Genomic DNA, 14,662 nt, shown 5'->3' with positions numbered 1-14,662 from the left:
CTTTTCTTTCAAAAACAAGGACATTTCTAAGTGACCCCAAACTTTTGAACGGTAGTGTACATACTTAGTGTAGGGTCTATGTATAGTTGTGTATGTCGGTGGCATGTTTAGCATGTAGAGAATCTCCTCTATGTTCATCCGTCCTCCTCACATGATCCCTCCTTTATCTTCCTCTCCTGCTGCTGTGTGTGTTTGTCTGTCTGTGTATCTGTGTGTGTGTGTGTGTATCTGTGTGTGTGTGTGAGTTTGACTGCTGGGTTCATGTGTATATGCAGTATATTTGCGTGGTTGGTATGTATATGCTGTGTTTGCAGGATGTGTGTGTGTGTGTGTGTGTGTGTGTGTGTGTGTGTGTGTGTGTGTGTGTGTGTGTGTGTGTGCAGCACATATGGGAGGCATAAATCCTCCCAGCATTCCTTGGGCCTGGACCGTCAGAGCAGAAAGGGGATAACATGCACATGGACTTGGGCTGAAGCTGATATGAAATTGACCTGTTGATTGATTGAAACAATTAATTATTTTTTGCACCTCTATGCTTTTATTGCCGGGCCTAACAATCATTATTTCTCCTCACAAGGCAAGTGAAGACAGGAGATTGTTTTATAATATATCTACTAAACCCAACGAAGCTTATGCTAAAGCTAAAGATTGCAAACACTTATGTTTCTCAATGTAGGACATTTTCAGCTGGCTCAAATTGGCTGTTTTGTACAGTCAGTCACAACACTGTAAGGGGTCAATGTGCAGAATTACAGCGGATTGCTTAGGACGTCTTCCCAACAATGAAAAATATAAGTTCAATATTAACACGAGGAATAAAATACACAAGAATGGAGCTATACAGGGAGTGCTTAGAAAGGACTTGCCAGTAGATTGTCGACTCGATTCATGATGATGACTGCTAGCTAAGATTTTGCAAGTATGATGATAATATGATCAGTCCAATCAAAGCTCCTGTACATATAACGTGATTTCACATCATTGTATCTGTCTGTGGCCAATGACCTTCAGCCTTTTTGGATGGGCACTTCTAATGTAACTCTATTGCAGGACCCAAGGGGCTAGAACTTTTTAAGTCTACCATTAGACTTGGTTGTGACATAGCGTCCCCATGAGTGACAGAACACTGAGCCAATCACGGCGCAACACTCCGTATGTTCTTCTGGCTTGCCCCACCACAGAAAGCACTGGGCTAGGCTGAAACACTTGCATTTTGGAGCTGCCTTACTCAAGAAAACAAAAAAGAGTCCATGTTTGTATGCAGCTTTATTAACTCAATGATATTTATATATTTTTTACATTGTTTGTAAACTGATATGTGACACGTATTAATGCCAAAATAACAATCAAAAGAGGCAAGCCCCAATTTTTTGCAAAAACTATGGGTCCCAAAACAGGTGGAGCTGCCCTGAATGACGGGTGACCACTGCACGTATTCATGCCAAAATAACATGCAAAACAGGTGGAGCTGCCCTGAATGACGGGTGACCACTGCACGTGTTAATGCCAAAATAACATGCAAAACAGGTGGAGCTGCCCTGAATGACGGGTGACCACTGCACGTATTCATGCCAAAATAACATGCAAAACAGGTGGAGCTGCCCTGAATGACGGGTGACCACTGCACGTATTCATGCCAAAATAACATGCAAAACAGGTGGAGCTGCCCTGAATGACGGGTGACCACTGCACGTGTTAATGCCAAAATAACATGCAAAACAGGTGGAGCTGCCCTGAATGACGGGTGACCACTGCACGTGTTAATGCCAAAATAACATGCAAAACAGGTGGAGCTGCCCTGAATGACGGGTGACCAATGCACGTGTTAATGCCAAAATAACATGCAAAACAGGTGGAGCTGCCCTGAATGACGGGTGACCACTGCACGTGTTAATGCCAAAATAACATGCAAAACAGGTGGAGCTGCCCTGAATGACGGGTGACCACTGCACGTGTTAATGCCAAAATAACATGCAAAACAGGTGGAGCTGCCCTGAATGACGGGTGACCACTGCACGTGTTAATGCCAAAATAACATGCAAAACAGGTGGAGCTGCCCTGAATGACGGGTGACCACTGCACGTGTTAATGCCAAAATAACATGCAAAACAGGTGGAGCTGCCCTGAATGACGGGTGACCACTGCACGTGTTAATGCCAAAATAACATGCAAAACAGGTGGAGCTGCCCTGAATGACGGGTGACCACTGCACGTGTTAATGCCAAAATAACATGCAAAACAGGTGGAGCTGCCCTGAATGATGGGTGACCACTGCACGTGTTAATGCCAAAATAACATGCAAAACAGGTGGAGCTGCCCTGAATGATGGGTGACCACTGCACGTGTTAATGCCAAAATAACATGCAAAACAGGTGGAGCTGCCCTGAATGACGGGTGACCACTGCACGTGTTAATGCCAAAATAACATGCAAAACAGGTGGAGCTGCCCTGAATGACGGGTGACCACTGCACGTGTTAATGCCAAAATAACATGCAAAACAGGTGGAGCTGCCCTGAATGACGGGTGACCACTGCACGTGTTAATGCCAAAATAACATGCAAAACAGGTGGAGCTGCCCTGAATGACGGGTGACCACTGCACGTGTTAATGCCAAAATAACATGCAAAACAGGTGGAGCTGCCCTGAATGATGGGTGACCACTGCACGTGTTAATGCCAAAATAACATGCAAAACAGGTGGAGCTGCCCTGAATGACGGGTGACCACTGCACGTGTTAATGCCAAAATAACATGCAAAACAGGTGGAGCTGCCCTGAATGATGGGTGACCACTGCACGTGTTAATGCCAAAATAACATGCAAAACAGGTGGAGCTGCCCTGAATGACGGGTGACCACTGCACGTGTTAATGCCAAAATAACATGCAAAACAGGTGGAGCTGCCCTGAATGACGGGTGACCACTGCACATTCATGCCAAAATAACATGCAAAACAGGTGGAGCTGCCCTGAATGACGGGTGACCACTGCACGTGTTAATGCCAAAATAACATGCAAAACAGGTGGAGCTGCCCTGAATGACGGGTGACCACTGCACGTGTTAATGCCAAAATAACATGCAAAACAGGTGGAGCTGCCCTGAATGACGGGTGACCACTGCACGTGTTAATGCCAAAATAACATGCAAAACAGGTGGAGCTGCCCCGAATGACGGGTGACCACTGCACGTGTTAATGCCAAAATAACATGCAAAACAGGTGGAGCTGCCCTGAATGACGGGTGACCACTGCACGTGTTAATGCCAAAATAACATGCAAAACAGGCAAGAAATGTGGGCCTCTGCCCCACCTGCCCTGAATGACGGGTGACCACTGCTCATTGATCTATGCAATCCCATTTGTCTTGTCCCTATTTGCACACAACAATATGCAGCCATCATGACAGATCAGCGTAAGAAGGCAGACAGAGCAGGTGTCTATAGGGTGATTATTCTCTCTCTTTAAACATGACAAATGGAACTAGGCTACTAGCCTCTATCAAATCCAAATTATTACCCATCATTAGCCTACAGCGAAGGCCTACTGCTATTCGCTGTTTGTTGGTGGGGAGGTGCTGGGTCTGACCATAAAAAATGTAGTTTCTACTGAAGATAAATGTATCTACTTCCTGTCAGTCAGTGAACTGCACAGCGTTTTCACTGAGGAGTTTCACCATTCATATACCATCCATTATTTTGGTGCTGGTCTGTTTGTGACACGTTGTTTTGTTGAGGGGGTTTTCTCTGCTGCTTGGTTCCTAATGTACTGGACCAGAGTTCATTAGGTCTCTGCTGCTTGGTTCCTAATGTACTGGACCAGAGTTCATTAGGTCTCTGCTGCTTGGTTCCTAATGTACTGGACCAGAGTTCATTAGGTCTCTGCTGCTTGGTTCCTAATGTACTGGACCAGAGTTCATTAGGTCTCTGCTGCTTGGTTCCTAATGTACTGGACCAGAGTTCATTAGGCTTGGTTCTAATGTACTGGACCAGAGTTCATTAGGTCTCTGCTGCTTGGTTCCTAATGTACTGGACCAGAGTTCATTAGGTCTCTGCTGCTTGGTTCCTAATGTACTGGACCAGAGTTCATTAGGTCTATGCTGCTTGGTTCCTAATGTACTGGACCAGAGTTCATTAGGTCTCTGCTGCTTGGTTCCTAATGTACTGGACCAGAGTTCATTAGGTCTCTGCTGCTTGGTTCCTAATGTACTGGACCAGAGTTCATTAGGTCTCTGCTGCTTGGTTCCTAATGTACTGGACCAGAGTTCATTAGGTCTCGCTGCTGCTTGGTTCCTAATGTACTGGACCAGAGTTCATTAGGTCTATGCTGCTTGGTTCCTAATGTACTGGACCAGAGTTCATTAGGTCTCTGCTGCTTGGTTCCTAATGTACTGGACCAGAGTTCATTAGGTCTATGCTGCTTGGTTCCTAATGTACTGGACCAGAGTTCATTAGGTCTATGCTGCTTGGTTCCTAATGTACTGGACCAGAGTTCATTAGGTCTATGCTGCTTGGTTCCTAATGTACTGGACCAGAGTTCATTAGGTCTATGCTGCTTGGTTCCTAATGTACTGGACCAGAGTTCATTAGGTCTATGCTGCTTGGTTCCTAATGTACTGGACCAGAGTTCATTAGGTCTATGCTGCTTGGTTCCTAATGTACTGGACCAGAGTTCATTAGGTCTATGCTGCTTGGTTCCTAATGTACTGGACCAGAGTTCATTAGGTCTATGCTGCTTGGTTCCTAATGTACTGGACCAGAGTTCATTAGGTCTATGCTGCTTGGTTCCTAATGTACTGGACCAGAGTTCATTAGGTCTATGCTGCCTCCAGCGAAAACGTTCATGTCCTGTCTTCATTTTCTCTCATTTCATTTGGCCTGTGTTACAAGGCTCCCGAGTAGCGAAGCGGTCTAAGGTACAGCATCTCAGTGGAAAAGGCATCACTGCAATACCTGGTTCGAATCCGGGCTGCATAACATCTGGCCGTGATTGGGATTCCCAAAGGGTGGTTCACATTTGGCTGGGGTAGGCCCTCATTGTAAATAACAATTTGTTCTTGCCTAGGTAAATATCCTTTTCTTTTTAAAAGGACAGCATTGTCACCATGTATAAAATAAAGCCAAGTGCTTTCTCTCCTCAAGGTGAGTGAGCCCTGAGGCGACACCTTGTGGGAACAACAGGGAACTACCACAACACTAACTTATAAGCATTTCCAGTGGAAGATCCAATAAAGACTGAAACGTATTGAAACAAACCCTGCCAGAGACAGTCTCCACCATGAAAGATCAACCACCCAGAACAGAGTTTGATGAAGATGCACTACTAAGGCTCCACTGAAGGAGTATAAAGGAACATTGAAAAAGTGATCATGTTATGACAAGTTATTACATTATGACAAGTTATTACATTATGACAAATTATTATATTATGACAAGTTATTACGTTATGACAAGTTATTACATTATGACAAGTTATTACATTATGCCAAATTATTACGTTATGACAAGTTATTACGTTATGACAAGTTATTACATTATGACAAGTTATTACATTATGCCAAATTATTACGTTATGACAAGTTATTACATTATGACAAGTTATTACATTATGACAAGTTATTATATTATGACAAATTATTACGTTATGACAAGTTATTACATTATGACAAATTATTACGTTATGACAAGTTATTACATTATGACAAGTTATTACATTATGACAAGTTATTACATTATGAGAAGTTATTACGTTATGACAAATTATTACGTTATGACAAATTATTACATTATGACAAATTATTACATTATGACAAATTATTACGTTATGACAAGTTATTACATTATGACAAATTATTACGTTATGACAAATTATTACGTTATGACAAATTATTACGTTATGACAAGTTAATACATTATGACAAGTTATTACAAGTTATTACATTAACCGTTGTTACTGTAGTCAAGTCAAGAACCAATAGATTCAGTGTAACCGAGACAGGATGGCATGACCACAAACTGACTAACCCTAAAAGACACTTGCAACAGGTATTTTTGGTATCTAGGTGGTATGAGAAGGCGTGTCTAGGTGATGATTCTTCAAATTCTTTTGAGAGTGACTTAATCGGAGGGTGTGTGTTTGTGTATGCCTCCGTGAATGCGTTCTGTGTGTGTGTCCTCCATGTGCCAACTTGCTTGTGTGTGATCTGTCTGTGTGTTTTGTGAGAGTTAAATGAAACGCAGTGTGGACATTGACAGATCACAGGGGATTGTACAATTGCAGGTTGCTGCATCCTGCTGTCACTGGGCTCATCTGTCACTGAGGTAGGACTAGCTGGGAGGCAGGAGGCTTCTCCTCCTCCTGCTCGTGTACGTGTGCGTGTGTGCGTGTGCGTGTGCGTGTGCGTGTGTGTGTGTGTGTGTGTGTGTGTGTGTGTGTGTGTGTGTGTGTGTGTGTGTGTGTGTGTGTGTGTGTGTCTTGCTCCTGTGGCCCTTTGGAATTCTTATCTTTCTCAGTCACGTCCTCAGTGGAATAATAGTGTATCAAGACTTTGATGGAAGAAACTGTGCAGATGTGCCAGGTAAAGTACACATCATATACATTGGCCAATGTGTTGCTGTGACTGGGGGATTTATCAGGAACTTGGCAACAACATGAAACTGTGACAGACAGCCTGCTGGATCATCTTCAGACTACTGCTGTACCACAAAGTTTTCCTGCTGCTCCTCCATATATCAATACAGACACTCCCTAGAAACACCACCAGCACCTCCATATATCAATACAGACACTCCCTAGAAACACCACCAGCACCTCCATATATCAATACAGACACTCCCTAGAAACACCACCAGCACCTCCATATATCAATACAGACACTCCCTAGAAACACCACCAGCACCTCCATCTATCAATACAGACACTCCCTAGAAACACCACCAGCACCTCCATATATCAATACAGACACTCCCTAGAAACACCACCAGCACCTCCATATATCAATACAGACACTCCCTAGAAACACCACCAGCACCTCCATCTATCAATACAGACACTCCCTAGAAACACCACCAGCACCTCCATCTATCAATACAGACACTCCCTAGAAACACCACCAGCACCTCCATATATCAATACAGACACTCCCTAGAAACACCACCAGCACCTCCATCTATCAATACAGACACTCCCTAGAAACACCACCAGCACCTCCATATATCAATACAGACACTCCCTAGAAACACCACCAGCACCTCCATATATCAATACAGACACTCCCTAGAACTCCCTAGAAACACCACCAGCACCTCCATCTATCAATACAGACACTCCCTAGAAACACCACCAGCACCTCCATATATCAATACATACACTCCCTAGAAACACCACCAGCACCTCCATCTATCAATACAGACACTCCCTAGAAACACCACCAGCACCTCCATATATCAATACAGACACTCCCTAGAAACACCACCAGCACCTCCATATATCAATACAGACACTCCCCTAGAAACACCACCAGCACCTCCATCTATCAATACAGACACTCCCTAGAAACACCACCAGCACCTCCATATATCAATACATACACTCCCTAGAAACACCACCAGCACCTCCATATATCAATACAGACACTCCCTAGAAACACCACCTGCATCTATCAATACAGACACTCCCTAGAAACACCACCTGCATCTATCAATACAGACACTCCCTAGAAACACCACAAACTAATTAGTGAAAGAATTAGCAATGTAATAACAAATGAAATCCCTCACTCCCTATGCCCCCCCTTTCTCTCTTTTATTCACGCCCTGGCTTGTCGCCTTCTGCAGTTAGCGCCAAGAATTGTTGATCAGATGTGGATACAAAACAGGAAAAGTCAATTAAACCAGGCACAGTGATTAATCTGTCACAGTCTGACAGGAATACAGCACTGTTAAATACAAGACACAACATCATCAATCAAAACATGTCACTATAGCTAGCCTGTCACTTGTTATGAGTAATTAAAAACATGTCACTATAGCTAGCCTGTCACTTGTTATGAGTAATTACAAACGTGTCACTATAGCTAGCCTGTCACTTGTTATGAGTAATTAAAAACATGTCACTATAGCTAGCCTGTCACTTGTTATGAGTAATTACAAGTGTCAAAGAAAAGCATTTGAGCATCTGGAAAGAACAAGATAGCTTCAATTGAATTTTTTTATCACTTTGACTAATTTAAAGCTCAGAAATATATATGACAAAACTTGAAACATGAAAAATGATATTTTTAATAATTTGCCTTATGTCACACAAGATTCAACTACATCATTGTATGTTTGAAGAAAGAGCTCAATTTATTCTTATGAAAGGTTTTTATAAAAAGTCAACTGTACAAAACGACTCTGTATTCTCTCTAGACTAGCAGCAGCACCACCCCGAGCACAGAGCTCCATTGCTGATGTTTTATGACGGGCAATTCAGCCTCGGCTGTTATCTGAGCCATCTCAGGAATGGACACTAGAATCAAGTGCAATAAACAACATTGTCTGGACAGCCATTCACAAAGGGAAGAGTGGGAGGGGGTGAGTTCCCCTATGGACCTTCACACAGAAACTCTCTCTCTCTCACACACACACGCTACAAACACATCAAAGAGAGAGACAAACTAAACACAATCTACCCACACAGGCAAACATGAGCAGAGAGCGAGAGAGAACTTTGCTCCCAGGCTCCAGGCTAGACAGAGAGAACTTTGCTCCCAGGCTCCAGGCTAGACAGAGAGAACTTTGCTCCCAGGCTCCAGGCTAGACAGAGAGAACTTTGCTCCCAGGCTCCAGGCTAGACAGAGAGAACTTTGCTCCCAGGCTCCAGGCTAGACAGAGAGAACTTTGCTCCCAGGCTCCCAGGCCAGGCTAGACAGAGCAGCCTGTTCCTCCTGTTTGTTTTCACAGCAGTCTCGAAACAAGGTTCAGGTCTGCTCTTTCTGGGATCTCCTGTGTGTGTGTGTGTGTGTGTGTGTGTGTGTGTGTGTGTGTGTGTGTGTGTGTGTGTGTGTGTGTGTGTGTGTGTGTGTGTGTGTGTGTGTGTGTGTGTGTGTGTGTGTGTGTGTGTGTGTTTCTGTACATGTGTGTGTATTTGCTCATACGTGCACACTCATATGTGCATGTGTGCTTGCTGAGCATTTGGCCTTCTCCTCTGCCCTGGCTGCTTTGTTGAGTCTGCTGAGCTCTGAGCTGGGCCCCAGGATATCTCCAGAGACAGGGGGTCGTAATTTACACCCTTCACCCCTGAGAGAGCCTGGGAGAGAGGACAGGGAGGGGGACAGCGAGAGAAAGGAGGACAGAGAGGGATAGAGAGGCGCAGAGGATAAGAGGGAGGGAGACAGCGAGAGAAAGGAGGACAGAGAGGGAGAGAGAGGCGCAGAGGATAAGAGGGAGGGAGACAGCGAGAGAAAGGAGGACAGAGAGGGAGAGAGAGGCGCAGAGGATAAGAGGGAGGGAGACAGCGAGAGAAAGGAGGACAGAGAGGGAGAGAGAGGCGCAGAGGATAAGAGGGAGGGAGACAGCGAGAGAAAGGAGGACAGAGAGGGAGAGAGAGGCGCAGAGGATAAGAGGGAGGGAGACAGCGAGAGAAAGGAGGACAGAGAGGGAGAGAGGCGCAGAGGATAAGAGGGAGGGAGACAGCGAGAGAAAGGAGGACAGAGAGGGAGAGAGAGGCGCAGAGGATAAGAGGGAGGGAGACAGCGAGAGAAAGGAGGACAGAGAGGGAGAGAGAGGGCAGAGGATAAGAGGGAGGGAGACAGCGAGAGAAAGGAGGACAGAGAGGGAGAGAGAGGCGCAGAGGATAAGAGGGAGGGAGACAGCGAGAGAAAGGAGGAAAGGAGGATAAGAGAGGAGACAGGAGGAGGACAGAGGAGAGGCGCAGAGGATAAGAGGGAGGGAGACAGCGAGAGAAAGGAGGACAGAGAGGGAGAGAGAGGAGATGGAGGGTCCAAGTGAACAGAGAAAATAACAGGAGGATGAGACACAGAGAGGGGAGATATAAGGAGGGATAAACGAGAGATATGGCCAAGATTTACGGATATAGAACAGAATAGGTGATAATGGTGGGATGTGGAATCCAACATGGCTGCTGTATGCTTGCATCGTTCAAAATATTACAAAAGTTACACACTCTCTCTTTCCCTTTCTGACCTCCTTTCTCCCATCTCTCTCTTTCTCTCTCTTTTCCTTTTCGGAGAGAGGTTCAATTCATTAAGCCATCACAGGTCTGACAGCCTACCAGCTGATACCTAAAGACCTGTCCTGTAGTGTCCTACATGCAGTGCACATCTCTGTATGACTTCATTACTATTATTACAAAAGACTCTGGATAGAAAAACAGTGGGTTCAAAAATGTTGAACTCCTTTAAATACTTCTAGCATTTTCTTCAGCCTGCCTGAAGTGTTAGATGGGTGGGTTTTTCACTAATAAATTGGTTCCATTGCGCGAGGTAAGCTCAATGAAGCCCAGATAAGGTATTTGAAATGATTTCAAATAGTTTTTGAACCCAGGCCTGGTACAGTGCTGCAAATGTATTTTATGTTGACTTCCTGAGGAGGTAAGTGTCTGTAGCTTTTAGTGAAACCTGTTTCTGATTGACTAAGTGACTGAACTAGAGTAAACTAAAGTACGCTGCCTCTAGATCTGTATTGGTGGCCTCACACTGTTAGCCTACACACACACACAACATAGACGCACACACACACACACACACACATAATAGACGCATGCACACGTAAACACACATTCAGCCCTCCTCTCTCAGAATGCCTCTGTGTACTTCTGATTGACTGCAGAGTAAATGCTTTAAGCTGCACATCTCACTCCAACACCTAAACACCTGACAGGCTGCCCATAAATAAAGCTTATCCAGAGCCTGCTGCATGGGTCATTTACACCAGCGCTATCTCTGAAACTAACATGTTACAGATCTCCACTCCATATTTTATCACCCAGGAGAGAGCACTTGGAGGAGTGAAGATGAACAAGTGCAAAGTTGGAGACAGGGGGGGGGTGAGGGGTTGGAGGGGGGACTTCAAAGTTTCACAGCCCAGAGAGCAGGCTGAGGCTTTGGGGTTTGGGGGTGTTGGCTCCTCCCAGGGGGGCAGGCAGGGTGGTTCTCTTCAGGAAGCTGGGAGCCAGTGGCATGGTCCAGGCCTGGGCTCGTCCCTAGCCTTTGGCCACAGCCATGTACAGACAAACACTCCTGGCCACAGAAGCAGGCAGCAGCACAACACGTGGCAGGAGAAGATCTAGGGAGGACCACGGCCTGAAGCTGCTCTCCTCTTCTCCCTTCATCTTCTCTCTTTCACTGGGTGAAAATGTATCCTCTTTATTAACCCCTTACACTCGTGGAAACTGGCCTTTATGGACAGGGCCAAACATAAATGTTTCTAATGGAAACACTATAAAAACCATATGCATGACATGGTAGCATTTGAAAGGGATCAGTTAGGAGATTATGGGGAAATCATCAGATCAAAGTTGAGGACACAACAGTTCACCTGACAGTAGACTGAATCCAAACATTACACTGTTGATTTTATGTGCATTTCACATTCACTGTACTTTCACCTCATTTGTCAATGAGGAAATCTGAACAGACTCTGGATACATTCAGTACATAATAAGAATATTCATTTCAATTTGAGTAGGTGCAAGATAAGAAAAAACAATTACAATTGTTTGAGTTGGAGTTCTGGCTTCTCCAAGCAGCCACACACCTCTCCAAACTGGGCACGGTTCCTAAGTCATTTCAATGTACTTTTATAACTCAGGGAAAGAGCCTTAGAATATCATCTGCTCTAATGAGGAACTGAAGCAAGCACACTTGTTCTTTTTTTGTTTGGAACACAGCCCTGCATCCCCACCATCAGGCAGGGTGGCCTAGTGGTTAGAGTGTTGGACTGGTAACTGAAAGGTTGCAAGTTCAACTCCCTGAGCTGACAAGGTACACATCTGTCGTTCTGCCCCGAACAGGCAGGAACCCACTGTTCCTAAGCCGTCATTGAAAATAGGAATTTGTTCTTATTAACTGACTTGCCTAGTAAAATTAAAATAATTACTGTTGCTGTTTACCAATCCAAAAGCATTCCATTATAAATTGCATTCTGGGTTTTGATATGATGTGCATCATATGACAATTTATTACATTACCAAACAGATTTCAAATTAGTGCTCATAGAATGGAGGCATGTCCCGTGGAAAATTTGTTTCAAAATGTATTTATTTATTTCTTTATTTACCAAGTCAGTTAAGAACACAAGTTCTTATTTTCAGTGGGTTAGATTTTTGAGAAACAACAGATTTTTGAGAAACAACAGATTTTTGCCTTGTCCGCTCAGGATATGATCTTGCAACCTTTCGGTTACTAGTCCAAAGCTCTAACCACTAGGTGACCTGCCGCCCCAATGACAAATATAGGGTCATTGTGTTCATGAAAACCCAAGGTATAACGCATGTAATCATTGTAACTGTGGATGTAACATAGCTATCATAAACGTTGACACTGTAAATGACATGGGTTTTCAAACGAGGAAACGTTTAATGCACATTTGGTATCACGGATTTGTGGTTTGCTTGTATGATGTCAAAGCAATATACATTATAATCCTTAATGCCTCATCTTTCAGAACACATCGACTCGCTTCACAATATTTCCCTCCCCCAGACAACAAATGTGAAAAAGTTGCCTAATTCGTGAGAGGGATGGGGGCATCTTGTCTCGCACGGTGCTCAAGTATATTACCAATGTCAGTCAAAACCTACCTGCGCTGTGAAGTGGAGAACCTGAGCTCTGACATGTATAGCATTACAGCCATTGCGTTCCAATTTAGGAGTTTATCAATGACAAAATCTGCTGTTTTGAAACCGTATATGGGATGACAGGGTCTGTGAGAGGAAAGGGCTACTAGGGATGGATCTGAGGCGCTCGGCGCTGTAAGAGTCTCTGGGGTTACAGGTCCCTCAGATACTAAAGGGAAACAACCTCCAAGAATATTGAGTCTAAAATCCTAAAAATAGCACTGGTACCTATTTCAGTTTACTTCAAGCACTGCCTCCACAGAGAGCAGGAGGTATAAATAGCCTACATGATTGTCTTCTCTGCCTCAAATCAGCTATCATTCTAATCAAAATAGAAGAAAAAAAATCAAATTCAAATGATTTGGCTTTGACTACTTGTAACATTTACATAGCTTGTGGCTTCATAATCATTTACATAACCTTGGCTTTATGTTTCCAACTGTAAATATAGTATCACACGAAGGAGATTTAATATCCCAGTCTAATAATGGATTTGACAGCATCTTGCTCCCTCTGGTGGGCATTTCTGGAACATTCTACCTGAATGAAAATAGTTTCAGATGGGATCATGTTTCCCAATAACTAACTGTTTCCATGCAGCTGCAGCATATCTCATTTGATCATAACATATTTCTGATTTCAAGTCTTGAGGTAAATTCTGGTAACAGTTTGTAAATGTGATTTAGTAGCTCGCTAAGGGGCAAATTCAGCAACCTAACAGTAACTACAATTGTCCTGCCTGGAAAATGCATTTTGAAGACACACTATAAAACAAACACATAATCAACATTATGTCAGACAATTCCTTTATTGGAGAAGAATTGTAAATGCTAAGAGTGCAGTACTGTAGAAAGCTGATATGTTAGAACTGAAGGGGAGAACGTAGTCTGGCAGAAGGAGTGACAGTTCCTTTGTACATGTTACAACATATACCTGAGTAGGCTACAACATCTGGAGTAGGAGTGTGTGTGTGTGTGTGCGTGTGTGTGTGTGCTTGAGCGCAAGTGTGTGTGTGTGTGCCTGTGTGTGCATGTGCATGCGAGCGTGTTGTAATGGGCTGGTGCAGCTGATCAAGGTGCTGTGAGTGAAGGAGATTAATGGCTCCGCTTGTAGCATGACACTCAAACGAGAACACCAGTGCGTTGTGTTCTGGTGCTCACAGTAATCAATCATGACTGAGGATTGTCGAGGAATGTGCTCCAACACAGTCCACTGAGGGCTGATGCCCTCTGGTGGTGATATCATGATATGACAATGACCAGAGACATCATTCAGCATCATTGCAGGCAGAGCTAATTCTTTGTATTCTTTGGACAGTTGAAAGGTGAACCATCAGCATTGAGTCAATACCCACTTCAGCCTGAACCAAAACAACTTGAATAAATGATAAATGTGTATCTGCGTCAGTGGACACATGATCACGTACGTACATTACATGTATGGCCTCAAATATGGAAGGGAGGCGAGATCAGGTGGGACCATTCTAGCCAATGAGAGGGCAGATAAGCGTGCGAACAACAGGCCATAGTGATATATTTCTTTGTATCCCTGCCATTATAGCGTCTGTGACCAAATGGCAGCACCATTGAGGCCATCTCCATTTTGAAGTAGTACATTTTCTTGTTCCTCATTGGCTGATTTGCTCCCAATACATAGGAACACCCAACCAAACTGCAGCAGCCATGCTGCTGCTCCAGTTTCAACTGTTCTGCCTGCAGCTATGGAACCCTGACCTGTTCACCGGACGTGCTACCTGTCCCAGACCTGCTGTTTTCAACTCTCTAGACAGCAGGAGCGGTAGAGATAATCTTAATGATCGGCTATGAAAATCC

The sequence above is a fragment of the Oncorhynchus tshawytscha genome, linkage group LG16 (genome assembly GCF_018296145.1).
Source record: "Oncorhynchus tshawytscha isolate Ot180627B linkage group LG16, Otsh_v2.0, whole genome shotgun sequence".
Lineage (NCBI taxonomy): Eukaryota > Metazoa > Chordata > Actinopteri > Salmoniformes > Salmonidae > Oncorhynchus > Oncorhynchus tshawytscha.
The sequence above is the reverse complement of the archived record's forward strand: the minus strand, read 5'-3'. Positions refer to the sequence as shown.